The following is a 15,145-nucleotide window of genomic DNA, read 5'->3' on the forward strand; positions in this document are numbered from 1 at the left end:
GGTGCCAAAAGGCCACGTGTCCGTCATCACCAAAGTTGCCTCGGCTCGGGAACTTGGGTACGATTGGGGAAGGTCACTTCGTGAGCACCCCCGCTCGCCCGGTCATAGACCGGCCTCTACTAACCATGATATCAATTTTTGAAAACATTGTGAGTTCTTATTCCGGTTTATTAGCCTAGGTTACTATGTGATGCGCACAGCATATAAGTATAGACTGGGTCGCCCGAATTGAAACAAAACATTTCATGTTTGTTTTTTTTGAAAGATGGTTTGCTACTCGCAAGTAGGCTTAGAATACAGATTTTGCCACCCTCAGATGGGCTTAGAAAAGATGGTTTTGCCACTATTAAGTGGGCTTAAAACTCACAGTCAATGATTTGTTCCAATTTAAACAACCCAACCTTCACCCACAGGCATTCAGGCAATTATATCAGATAAGCACATAGCCTCATGGTAAGCATGTTATTCGTGGCAGTCACTCACACGCATGCAAGGATGCTAAAGCATAAAGCTTACCAAGTACTCCAAGCCAAAATAGGAATTCATTAGAAATCATGCATGATCCTAACTATACAGAAATGCCTAATGCAACACATGCAAAATGCAATTTATAGCAGGCTCGGATATTCTAAGATGGCATATGAAATGTTACAACTATCATGTATTCAACTTTGAAATTGAAAGTACAATGCAGTTAGTATGATGCGCCGAGCCCGGTGCATGCAATACAGATGAATGAATGCAAACATGCTGTCATGCTGTATGCTAATTGAAACATGCCCTAATCTAACCATCATAAGCGGATAAATAAAAGGGGGAAAGACGTGGGGTTGGAAGACATACAACACACTCACGCACACTTATTACAGTTGTGCCCCCGCGCAGAGGGTCCGAATAAATATACAGTCCCAATATTACAGTCCCGAATAAAAGAATGTTACAGTCTGAAATAATATTACAGAATCCTAATTAATTAACAAATTAACTAAGAAAGCAAATAAAACTGGCGTGCAAGCCAGGGACTGCCTTGCTTCTGATGGATGATGCATGTCCGGATTCTCTTGCGCGGAAATCCACCGGAATGCCCCGATTAGCCTCTGTTTACATCTGTTCTTGAAATGCGTGCCAAGCCCCAAAAAGTTGCTGATTCCTGATTTTGCTGCAACAGAGAGCAGGAAAGGGGCATAGCAATGTATTTGCACAGATATATGCATGTCTCGAACCTCGTGCCACCAATCACGCATACCGAGGCATGATGGCCGAGGAGTCGAAATGCACAACTCAATATAGGATGAATGCACATGAAACTACAGCTAAAACCTAACTCCATCATGGATAATCCGGAGTGTCGGTGACTGGGGAATTGAGACACATTCCGTCACTCAGAGTACGAAATGTACCTCGTTTCCCGTGCCCGGGCTAACTCCTATTTCGGACATGATGCAATATGCATGATATGGATGAAATGCGACTAAGATACAATCCTAACATACACGATGCTATGGAAAATGAGATGCCTCGAAATACGTGCACGCGGGCACGCAAACCGAAAAAATGACATGTCTTGAAATGCGTGCACACGGGCACGCAAACCGAAGCGATGATATGTGTCTCGGAATACGTGCACGCAGGCACGCAAACCGAGGCAATGATATGTGTCTCGAAATACGTGCACGCAGGCACGCAAACCGAGGCGATGATATGTGTCTCGAAATACGTGCACGCGGGCACGTAAACCGAGGCAATGACGGAATGTGATGAAATGATACGGAAACATGATATGGACTTATACCAACATGAGTGAGCCTCAGCCACACTCACATGGGATGCCGACGGATGAAAATGAAGTGCTTCGAAATGCGTGCGCACGGGCACGCAAACCGAAGCGGTGACGAAATGCGATGGAATGACATGAAAACATGATATGGACTTATACCAACATGAGTGAGCCTCAGCCACACTCACATGGGATGCCGTCGGATAAAAAAGGAGTGCCTCGAAATGCGTGCACACGGGCACGCAAACCGAGGCAATGACAAAATATGATGAAATGACATGAAAATGACAAATGGGCTTATACCAACATGAGTGAGCCTCAGCCACACTCACATAGGATGCCGGCGGATGAAAATGAAATGCCTCGAAATGCGTGCACACGGGCACGCAAACCGAGGCGATGATAAAATGTGATGAAATGACATGAAAATGACATGCAATCATTCTAATGGAATTTCAGCAGTAAAATATGGGGGAAAACAGTCCCGAAATGAGGCGAAATGACATGAAATGCAAGGAATTGTCCCGAAATGCGAATCTAGGCACCCGAAATGGCCTATAGCTATGCCAAACATGCACAATATGGACATGCAATGCAAAGACAGAAGCTAGACAGTCACAAAAGATGCACTTTCACAGTTATAAACATGGCCAAACAGCAAGCATAGGTATGGCAAAAATGGCATGCAAGAATAGGGGCCAAAAGAGGGGTAATGAAGCAAGTGGTATAAGCAAAACCCAAACTGAAAAATTTCCTTCTACAACATTGAATAGGGACCAAAAATATGAATATTTACAGTATATGGCAGCCTCAAAATCAGTATAAAAACATGATAGAAATGTGATGCAAAATAAGGCTCAAAAGTGGCTATAACATGAGGTATGCAAAATAATCACCAAACAGCCAAAGACCCTTAATAAAACATGTAGAATGGACTAAAATAAGAACTTTTCCAGAACTGTAAAATGGTCAAAAACAAAAGCATGGTAGGTTAACTAAACATGCAAGAATGGGGAATAAAAGAGAGATATAACATGAAGTGACCTATGGAGGCCCCAAACCATGAAAGGACCTAAATGAAACATGACGTATGGACCAAAATAAGAACTTTTCCAGAACTGTAAAATGGCCAAAAACAAAAGCATGGTAGGCTAACTAAACATGCAAGAATGGGGAATAAAAGAGAGATATAAAGGTAGGTATAAGATGAAAACCCCAAATGGTGTTGAGCCCTTCTTCAATGTTGAAGAGGGGCTCAAAATAAGCCTAATATCAGTTTACAACATGCTCGAAAATAAATTGCTCATGGGTCAAAAATAGCATGCAAAACTATGACATACAAGAGGATCAATGAAGCAAGTGTATCATGGAGGGCTCAAAAGGGGTTGAGCCCTTAATGAAAAGTGAAGATGATCTCAAAAGAGGGCCCTTTTCAGTTAGGGCCGGAGCTTGAAACAAAAAGGAAGTGGGGCTTACAAATAGATCAAGAAAAAGGGTCAAAAGGGTAAAAGTATTACTTACCCTTGAAGACTCAAACTTTTGTTGCTTCTTGGATGGATTTGCAGCTTCTTTGGCCTTTGAGAAACCTTCCTTGTTGCTGGAAATGAGGTGGTGGTGGTAGAGCTTGGTGGTGTAGAAGGAATGATGGTTAGGGACTTAGGGTTTTTCAAAGAATTGAGAGCTATGGAGATGGAGTTGTGTATGGAGGCTTGAAGGTGAAATTTTCTAACCTCTCTAATGCATGTTGGCAGCTGGTTATATGGACCAAAAGGAGGGTGTAAAGGTGGGGCATAAAGGAGAGCAAAATTCCCCCAAAAGGGTCCCCCCGGATGTAGATATTTTTGGGAGAAAACCAAGGCACAGCTGGAATGCACTCAACCTGAAGAAGCAGGCCGGCCTATCACTTTTGCTCCAGGTGGCCGGCCGGCCACTTAACATAGCCGGCCGGCTAGATCAAAGAAAAAAACTGCCGGCCGGCCAGAAAAAGTGGCCGGCCATCCCCTAGGATGAAGCCCCAGAAGTTAGCTTTCCAATGGCGCAAACCTTACATTAAAATTCCTCCTGTAGAAAAAGTTATGCCCCTTTCCGTGAAGTCGCGCAGATTCAGTCCAAGCGGACTTCAACCAACCACATCTCTCCCCCCCGGACTTGGACTTGGGAGATTCTTGAGTGCAAAATGAAGCCCCGGAAGTAAGCTTTCCAATGGTGGTGGCCTCATATCTTAATTCCTCTTGTGCAAAGAGTTACGCCCGTTTCGGTGAAGCCGCGCAGCTTTTTCTCCTTCCCGGATTCATGCTGAACCACTTTTGACCAAAAAGAAGTTGGCTTTTCGGCAAAATTACTGGCCTCCCACCAACTTTTGGTGTCCTCCCATGTGTGTAGATCACATATATGTGGTTTGGGGTTGGCAACAGTGACTCCAGGGTGTTCAACATTGCATTTGAAGAGGAGGGGCAAAAATGGAAAGAAAAATTAATGGCCGGCCATAAACTTTTACGATCCTCCCAAGTGTGTAGATCACAAATATGTGGTTGAAAGTTGGCAACACTAAACCCAGGGTGTTCAACATTGGCCCGGAAGAGAGGGGTAAAAAAGTAATTTTACAATTACTGGCCGGCCATGGGTTTTTAGGGTCCTCCCAGGTGTGTAGATCACAAATATGTGGTTGAAAGTTGGCAACACTAACCCCAGGGTGTTCAACATTGGCCCGGAAGAGAGGGGTAAAAAAGTAATTTTACAATTACTGGCCGGCCATGGGTTTTTAGGGTCCTCCCAGGTGTGTAGATCACAAATATGTGGTTGAAAGTTGGCAACACTAACCCCAGGGTGTTCAACATTGGCCCGGAAGAGAGGGGTAAAAAAGTAATTTTACAATTACTGGCCGGCCATGGGTTTTTAGGGTCCTCCCAGGTGTGTAGATCACAAATATGTGGTTGAAAGTTGGCAACACTAACCCCAGGGTGTTCAACATTGGCCCGGAAGAGAGGGGTAAAAAAGTAATTTTACAATTACTGGCCGGCCATGGGTTTTTAGGGTCCTCCCAGGTGTGTAGATCACAAATATGTGGTTGAAAGTTGGCAACACTAACCCCAGGGTGTTCAACATTGGCCCGGAAGTCAGAAAAACGGGCGCCGGGAGGCTCCGGAGGAGAGATAACTGGTTGCTACAACAATTACTAGCCTCCCACCCTTCAGTGACCTTCCTGGTGATAAAACAGAGGTACCTGCCAAAAATGAACAAAAACCGATGCAAAACGAATGTTCGGGGGCCAAAACACGCAGTTCGGGGCCCCGGAAACTGCCCGTTAAACACTGAAAGTGGCGTTCGGCCATGAAGTGGGTTTCTCAGACCCCAGTGTCCCTCAAAAGGGAGCAAATAAGATGTATGCCAAAAATCAGAGCAAACGGAGATGGTTAGGCGGTCCCGAACCGAGGCACACGGCCTGACGGCTCCGAAAACCGGAAACCGGGCTCCGAAATGGGAAAAATGGCCTACGGCCACCAAATGTAGCCCACGGGCATTAAGAGATAGTCTACGGGACCTCTCCCTTCCCTCAGGAAAAGAAACAGAGAAAACCGAGTCTGGTTCGCAAACCGAGACAAGGCACAGAAGAGGGTTCGGAAATCCGGAGGCGGGGCTCGCAGCCAAGACTCTGAAACTTCTGAACGAGCACATTATGCAATATCACCAAATGCTCAACCGGTGACGTCTGAGTCTCAAGGTCGGTCAAAAATGGGGTGTCTACACACCCCCGCTCGCCCGATCAAAGATCGGCCTTTATTAACATGATATTTTGTCTTTGAAAACACATGCGTTCTTATTCCGGTTATTAGCCTAGAATTACTATGTGATGCACACAACACATAATTATAGACTGGATCGCCTAAGTTGGAACAAAACATCTCATGTTTGTTTGTTTGTTTGGAAATGGTTTTGAAGTTTGCTACTCGCAAGTAGGCTAAAACACGGATTTTAATGAATCGTTCCAATTCAAGTAACCTAACCTTCACCCACAGGCATTCAGGCAGTTATATCACATAAGCAATTAGCCTCATGGCAAGCATGCGGTCATGTTAACGCTCACACACATGCAAGATGCTAAAGCATAAACACTCACAGTGTACTCCGAGGCAAAATAAAGAACTAGTTAGTAATCAATGCATGATCCTAATTCATGTCTAGATGGGTAATGCTGCACAGGTAAAATGCAACTAGAATAGGCTCGGCTATTCTAAGATGGTATATAAGATGCGACAATTCGATACATGTATTCAAGTAGGGAATTAAATACAATGCAGTTAATATGATGCGCCGAGCCCGGTACATGCAATACAGATGAATGGATGCAAACATGCGAGCATAAGGTATGCTAAATGAAATATGCCCTAAAACTAACCATCGTAAGTGGTTAAGTAAAAGGGAGAAAGAAATGGGAGGGGGGTAGAAGACATGCATCACACGCACATACGCTTATTACAACAATTGGCTCTCTAGAGGGAGAGACCGAAAGAATAATGCCAACCATCTAATTTACTAACTAACAAGCTAATTAATTATTAGACAATCAAATGAGTAACTAGCTACAACTGATTATTACAACACTTAAATAATTAAAAATTAATTAAGCAACAAAAAAAAGTAAGGAGGCCTCGAGGAGAGGGACAAATGCATGCTCGGTTGGCTTCGCTTGGAAATTCGTTGCCATGCCTCATGTTGCCTCTGTTTGCACTACTCTATACCTCTGCAAAGTGTGAAAATTCCCAAAACACTTCTGATTCACCCCATGGGCACTGTGGGAGGCCATCGGCCAAAAATCATGGTCATCGGCTAAGATAAACAGGTCATCGACCAAATATGAAGCCATCGGCCAAACACTTGTAGCCGACCGGCACTGAAGATAGTCGATCGGCCATCTATTCCTGTAGACTGCTCTTTTTGCTGCAGCAGAGGACAAACAGAGTATGGCAATGCATTTACAAGACCATGTTTGCAACTACACCCCTTATCATGTTTAAGACTCAAATGAGTGTAGTTCTCGACCCCCAGACCATCAATCGCGCATTTCAATGCATGATGGCCAAAAGAGTCATGTGTGCAATTGTCAAATAAAATGCACAAAACACATAAGGGACCTTAACCTCTATCATGTGTGATCAAGAGGCAAGGCAATGCACACACAATACTATGCAACCTAAGCATGCAACAACATGCAATGGAACTAAATATGTAACAAGCATGCGACAACATGCAAGGCAAGATGAATGAGCATGCAACAACATGTCAACTAGCAAGCATGTGATAACATGCAATATGATGAGCATGCAACAAGCATGTAAGCATGATGTAAAGTAGCAACTTTGAACAACATGGTAAATGGACTTAAACTAAAGATGGCCAGGCCTCAACCATGCCCAAAATCAGTGGCCAAAGTTATGGATTGGTAGCATGAAAATGCAAAAACAAACATGCACATGTAAATGGTCCCACACCCAGGCATATGAGGGCAACTTTCAAGAGCACTTAAAAGGGGACAAACATGGACATGTGATAAACATTATAAGCTCTGAAATCATGCATGGAAAGGTGTCGAACCAACCAAACAAAGCAAGCAAAGCATATAAGAAAGCCCAAAGCTTAAGGCTAGCCAAGGGACTCAAACCATGGCCATGCAAGGCAAGCCCCAAAGGGCCAAGGGCACTCAAAACAGTCCCAAGGTAGGTCAAGACAAGACCAAAAACATGCTCGAAACTAGCCAACACAAGCTAGAATACAACTCCAAAAGGCATGAGGCATGCAAGGCTACAAAGGGGTGTTACACTACACCTATCAAAACCAAACATGACATGACTTAACCAATGAAAACCAGAGTTATGGCATATCAAAATAAGCCCAAAAACCCACTTAAATGGCATCCCAAAGACCAAAGCATGGAGGCATACACAATGGTCCATTCATGAGGCATAAGGCATCAACTCTTTAAAGCATTAAAGGAGTGATAAGTACAAGTATATGAGCATGAAACATGAACTGAAATAACATTACAAATGATGCCAAATCATTGAAATGAGCCAAGTAATGCATGCTAGAGGACTTGGACACTCAAAGCTAGCAAGCTAGAATGCCTTATGGCTATACAAAGCATGGCATATATGATCAAAACAACACAAAACAGAGCTCAAGCATGGTGAAACAATGCTAAAAGCTTCTTTGAGTTGAGCAAAAACATGCAAGAATGGTAGTCTAAACGCAAGATGCATATTAAGGCAAATGAGAGGATTGCAAGACAAGTACATGAAGCATATAAGGGCCAACTAAACCCACCCAAAACAGAGTCATAGCATGCTAAAACAACACCAAAAATCCACCAAAATGAAGTCAACATAAGCTAGAAAGACATGCTCAAACATGAAGCATATAAAACTAGTTTGTGTGGTTTACACTACAAGTGCATTAGGCATGCATGGAGTGACAAAAACAAACAAAAACAGTGTTGTATCATGGCAAAACAAAGCCTAATAGATACTGAAATGAAGCTAAAACAAGCTAAGCCAACATGCTACCAATATAAGCCACTTATGCAAGCATACAAAACAACAAGGAGAGGGGATGACCCTCTTCTATTTAAGACCTCAAAACTACCTTTCCACTACTGAAAATCCTCTGGATTTCAGTGGTAGAAAGTTCATGCAAAGCCAAGAACAAGGGCCAAAAGGGATGGCTTAAAACAAGGCCTAACAAGGCCTTGGAAGGAGGAGATGACCCCCAACCAAAAAGTGACCTTAACCAAAGGCTTAAAGCATGTAAAAACAGAACTTTTATAAGTTAAGAGGTAAGCTTAAAACAATAAGCAAATAGGTCTAAAAGCTAAAACAAGAATGGGGGTTCAAAAGCAAGGAACTCACCCTTGAAGGCCACCTTCACGAACAATGCTCCAGTAGCCTTCTCTAATCAAAACCGGCCCAAGAACACTAAAATCACCCTCAAGGAACCTCAGCTCCAAGAGGATGGTGTTCTAGTGTGTGTTTGTGTACAATAGTAAGACAAAATGACACTTTTGAAGCACAAAATGAAGAATCAAGGCAAAATAGATACAAAACTATATCTATCACTCTAACCCTAATTTTCTGAACCTCTAGAAAGGGAGGAGGAGCCCCCTCTTTATAGAAGTTCAATTCCTAAGCTTGTTGAGCAAGCTAAGCAATTGAATCAAATCCCTCCATAAACGTGTATAGAGGATGTGAATTATGCATGCTAGTTATGACTGCTGGCATAAAATATCTGCATAAAGCAGATGAACAAGGCTCGGCCAGAAAATATGGCCGATCGACCAACATAAGTGCCGACCGACCAAAAAAAAGTGCCAATCAGCCAACACTTTTGGCCGATGACAAGAAAACAAGATCGATGGCTTCAAGCCTTGGCCGATGTGTTGAGGGAATGGTCAACAAGCCACCCTCTTCCCTCAGAAGCAAAAACACAAGTGTTTGGTTCACAACCAAGCACAAAATAGAAAAGTGGAGAGATCTTGAGGCAAGGCGCGCGGCCGAGACCCCCGAGAACTCAAAACGAACACGAGCATGGATGATCATCGAGTGTTCAAATAATGACGTCCAAGTCTTGAGGATGGTCAAAAATGGGGTGTCTACAGATGGCCACACAGTTGTGTTTTCACTAATGGTCGCATTGGAACTACGCGTGAAAGGCCTCTTGGGCTGCTCCTTCTCATCGGTTATGAATGTGAACAGCAGTAAGATGATCATCTTCTGCAATAATTTCCCCTGCAGATTATAGACCACCATCCTGATTTGATCCTTCTCGGATGGCTTGGAAGTCATCATCGAAGCCTTGGCCCTCCACCTTGTTACAAAGTCTGAGAAGCCCTCCTTTGGCTCCTGACGGGTTACCTTAAGATCATGGGTTGTGACCTTGATCTGCGTATTGTATGAGTATTGTGCAATGAAGGCCTCAGCCATTTCCTCCCAGCTCCACTTCATAGAGTCCTTTAGCTTTGCATACCAAATAGCCGCTATTCCTGACAAGATCCAGCTGAAAAGTGACAGCTTTTGTAGTCTGGTGAGGCCTATTGGCCGCAGGATATTGGAGAACAACTGCAAATGAACCATGGGATCCCTAGAGCCATCTAACCAATCTATGTGTGTCATTTTAAATCGGTCTGGCAAAGTTACTGCGGAATCGGTGTATCCATCTTTGATGTCTGAGATTAAGTTCACATCTTGTGCCCGTTTGAGAAGCTTCTCTAGCTTGTTGACCTTTAGTATAGTCGGGTCAACTTCCAATTCAAATGGCACCTTAGTTTGGTACAATGGTGCCTTGGAGGCTTATGGTGGAATCGGGTCTACCGAATTGCCCAGATTCTCTTGGATATTGACAGTGATTTCGGGTGCTGGGATACCCGCAGGAGGTGCATGGGAAGCAGAAGCCGCTGCCGACTATGGTTACTGTTACTGTTACTGCAGTCTGTTTATCACTTTCGCTTGGTGGGCTGTAACTTCAGCTTGGCTGGCAGTATCTTGCAGCATGGTTTCCACTGTTTGTTGGAGATGGCGAATCAAGTCCTCCATAATAGCTGCAGGGTACTGAGTCATCTGAATAGATAAGTGATCTATTGTTGGCCTAGATGTAAAAGATTGTCCCTGACTGGATGCAGGCGAAGTAAAGGGTGTTTGCTGGACTGGTGAATTATGCCTAACTCTTCTCCGTCTCGTAATCGATGGGAGTGAAGCAAACACAGGTTGTCCCCTAACACACTCGACTTGGTCTTTGAATTTTAATTCGGTTCTACAAAATAAATACTATAATTTTTATTTTGTTTTGTTTGAATTGTTTCAATTTATTTTATTTGCACAGAAGATTGTTCCAACAGAAACGCTCCTCAGCAACTGCTCCAAACAGCTCATGAAAAAGATAAGCCTTGAAATGATGTCAAGATTTGAAATGATGTGCTCCAGCTACTCAAGGTTTGAAATGATATATATATATATATATATATAAAAGATACAAATTCCACCAGTGCTAACCTTTTATATATTATAAAGTGTTTGCTATGAAAAGTTTTGACATGTGTATCTTTACACATGCCATCATGCACGTGGATATTTTTCTGTATGCTAATTATATCAAATATGAAATTTTATACCCTATTAAAATTTTATAGTTTTTGTGAAGATTTTAAATACACTTTATAAAAAAAAATAAAAAATAAAAACCATCACTCCATGTAGATATACCAATTTGTCAAAATAAGACAATTAACCAATTTTAATTTTGTCAAAAAGTGAATAATGACAAACCAACCAATCAATCAATTTTGTCAAAATAATACAACTAATCAATTTTAAATTGGTCAAAAAGTGAATAGTGACCAACCAACCAATTAATCAGTTTTGTAAAAATAATATAACTAATCAATTTTAAATTTGTCAAAAAGTAAATAGTAACTAGCTGAATTTTTTCAAAATCGTGAATAGTAATATTTTCAAAATATTTCCATTTAAATAATATTTATAACAAATATATCATACAATTGATATTTTAAACAGATAATATTTTGTGTCAAATAATATAGAATATGTATATTAAAAAAGCCAAAAAATTTCAAATAATATTTTAGACATCATCAAAATTAAACAGTATGATTAATAGCCCCAATTTTTTGTGGATCCACTGAGATGCCATCTTTGTTGATTTCATGTCCTAGAAATGCTACATTGTCAAGCCAAAACTCACAGTTGGAAACCTCTGCATACAACTTCTTCTCTCTCAGAATATGTAAGGCAGTTCTCAAATGACTTTCATGTTCTTCACTACTTTGGGAGTAAATCAGTATATCATCAATAAATACAACGATAAATTCATTAAGAAATTGTTTGAAAACCATGTTCATTAGGTCTATAAATGCTGCAGGTGCATTAGTTACCCAAAATGACATTACCAAAAGCTTGTAGTGCCCGTATCTAGTTCTGAATGCAATTTTCTCTATGTCTTATGCCCTAACTTTTAACTGGCGATACCCGGATCTAAGGTCTATCTTCAAGAACACTTGTGCTCCCTGAAGTTGGTCAAATAGGTCATCTGTTTGGGGTAATGGGTATTTGTTCTTAATAGTTACTTTGCTCAATTCGCGATAGTCTATACATAGCCTTAAAGATTGTCCTTTTTTTTGACAAACAAAACTAGACACCCCAAGGTGACGTGCTCGAATGGATAAACTTCTTGTCTAACAATTCCTAAAGTTGAGTTTTCAACTCTTTCAGTTTAGAAGTTGACATTCGGTATGGGGTTTTAGAAATTGGTTGTGTTCCGGGTATTACATCAATGGTGAATTCAATTTCTCTATCAATTAAGTCCCCAGGCAATTCATTCAGGAACACATCGAGAAATTCACAAGCAACAAGAATGGTTGTATGATTGCTTAGGAGAAAAAAGGGGATGGACTCCATTATAATTAAGTTGGCCGAAGTATCCTTGGTGAAAGTCCCGAAACTTATACACGGGTGCCGATCCTGCGGACGAAATATCCATAAAATGGCAATTGTAAGTGTTTGTATGTTGATTGTGAGATTGTTGAATCATTGAGTTGTAGTCTCATTTGGGTTATTGAAAAATAATAGAATTGGTTCATGTATTGAATTGAATTGAAGGAAAATGACATGGAATAAGATCTTGGCATTTTTGTGACTATATAAAAATGTGAATGTTTAATCCTTGGCGTTGTATATTGTAGACACCCCATTTTTGACCGTCCTCAAGACTTGGGCGTCGCCGTTTGAACACTCGGTGATCATCCATATTCGTGTTCATCTTGAGTTCTCGGAGGTCTCGGCCACGCGCCTTGCCTCAGGATTGCTTGACTCGACTGTTTTGTGCTTGGTTTTACACCAAACACTTGTGTTTTTGCTTTAGAGGATAAAGAATGGCTTGTTGGCCACCCCCACACCTCACCGGCCATGGCTTGAGACCACCGGCCATTGTTTTGTTGCCATCGGCCATATATTTGGCCGGTCGGCACTATTGATGGTCAGCCGACCATTATTTTTGCCAATTTGTCATTTTTGGCTGACCGATCACTGCACATCTTCTTTTGCAGATATTTTTATGCCAGCTGTGCTAGCTGGCATACACTTTGCACCCCATCCATACACGTGTATGGAGGGATTTCACTCTTGCTTAGCTTGTCTTGTAAGCTTTGCAAGAGTGATCCTCTATAAGAGGAGGGCTTCTCCTCCCTCCTCAGAGGTTAGAGGGTTGAGTTCCAGAGGTCTGGATTAGGGTTAGCCATAGTGTATCTATTCTATCTCTATATCTCCCTCTCTTTGTGTAGAAGTGTGTGTTTGTTCTTACTTTTGTGCACAAACAACTAGTTTTACACTTACCTTGGTTGTTGAGAAGCCATTAGGTTGTTCTTGAAATTTTTGAGCTAGTTTTGAGCTAAGGAAAGCAACTAGAGTACTGTTCTTGAAGGGGTCTACAAGGGTAAGAACTTTACCTTTAAATACCCCATTTTTGCATAGTCTTTTTGCCTACCTTGCATCTATTTTTGAGCTTAGTGTATAACATATAAAAGTCTTGTTTTTACTTGCTTAAAATAGTTATTTAAGGTTACTTTGAGCTTTGTGGTTGTTCGAACCCTCTTAGGCCTTGTTTGGCCCCCATTTTGTGCTATTTTGGTGAGCTCCGGGACCACCTTGCTTGGGCCTCCTCACCACTAAAATCTTAAGGGATTTCAGTGGTGGGGATGGTGCTTTAAGGTCCTAAGAAGGAGAGGGCCATCCCCTCTCCTTGTTGCCTTCAATATTGGCTATTTTAGCCTCATGTGTGAGCATCTTGTTAAGACCATGTTGGCCATGTCTTAATGGGTATTTGGTAGTATTTTTTCATGTTTTACCTCTGTTTTAAGTTGGTTTGGACACACCATGCTTGCTTTGCGTACTTGTCTTGTAATGCCATGAGTTGCCTTAACATGCTTTGTGCTTTGAGCCTCGTTTCTAGCATGTTTGGCCTAGCTTTGTGAAGCTTTTATGCATGTTTTAGCATGCTAAGGTCTGTTTGTGATTGTTTTGGCCATCCATGACATGCCTTGTATAGCCACCTTGCATTTTGGCTTGCTAGCTTTGGGTGTGTGAATGTTGAGCATGCTTTACTTGCTTTGTTTCAGTGGTTTGGAACCACTTACCATGTCATTTCAGTCCTTATGGCATGCTCGTATGCTTGTATTTGATGTTCCTTTAAGGCCTTAGAGGGTTTGTGTTTCATGCTCCATGAATGTGCCATTGCGTATGCCATCATGTTTAGGCCTCTAGGATGCCATATCAATGTGTTTTTGGCTTTGTTTTTAACATGCTAAAACTCTAATTTTGGTTGTTCAAATCAGGTCATATTTGGTTTTGCTAAGTGTAGTTTGATACCCCTTTGGTGAGCCTTAGGCCTTGGACCTTAGTTGTATACTTGGCTTGTCTTGTTTACTTGGTTTGGCACCTTTTATAACATGATTTCAGAGCTTAGTATGCATGCCATTAGCCCATGATTGTCCTCCCTTTTAGTGTGCTTAAAAGTTGTCTTTTGATGCTTAAGAATTGGATCATGTATGCATACATGTTTGTATGTGCATTTGGCCCCATTTCCATAGCCTTTGGCTACTGATTTTAGACATGGCTGAGGCTTGCCCATATTAGTTTAAGTTCACCTTTTGCATGTTGCACAAATGTTGTTACATTGCTTCATGTTTGCATGCTTTGGTCGCATGATGTTTTGCATGCTCATTATTTGCATTGTTGACAAATGCTTAGGCATATTGCATTTTGTTGCATTGCTTTAGCTATGTGACATGTTGTTGCATGCATAGGTTGTAATGCATTTGGCACGTATTCTCTCTTTTAGTCACTTAACATGTTGTTACATGTTTGTGTGTTGTCCATGTTGCATGTTTGCATTGCTTGCCCTCATATTCATGTTGCATACTTAGCTTGCATGCCTAAGTTGCATTGCATTTTGCATGCATGCCTTGCCTCTTGAAATCACCATGATTGAGGTTGGGCATTATGTGCTTATTTGGTTTGCATTTCATTTGACATGAAAGTGCACAACTTGGTTTCTTGGGCCAGCACGCATTGAAATGTGCGATTGATGGTCCGAGAATCGAGTACTATCCCCCTTTGAGTCATAAACATGATAAGGGGTGTATTGGTGCACACATTTGCTTGAAATACATTGCCATGCCTTGTTTTGCCCTCTGCTGCTGTCAAAACAGGTTCTGCAGGAAGCTTTGGCTGGTCGACTACATCAAGTGCCGATCAACCAATTATTTATGGCCGATAACTCCATAGATGGTCGATGACCACTTCTATTTGG

This window comes from Camellia sinensis, chromosome 1 (genome assembly GCF_055761805.1).
Source record: "Camellia sinensis isolate YWXY chromosome 1, ASM5576180v1, whole genome shotgun sequence".
Classification (NCBI taxonomy): Eukaryota; Viridiplantae; Streptophyta; class Magnoliopsida; order Ericales; family Theaceae; genus Camellia; species Camellia sinensis.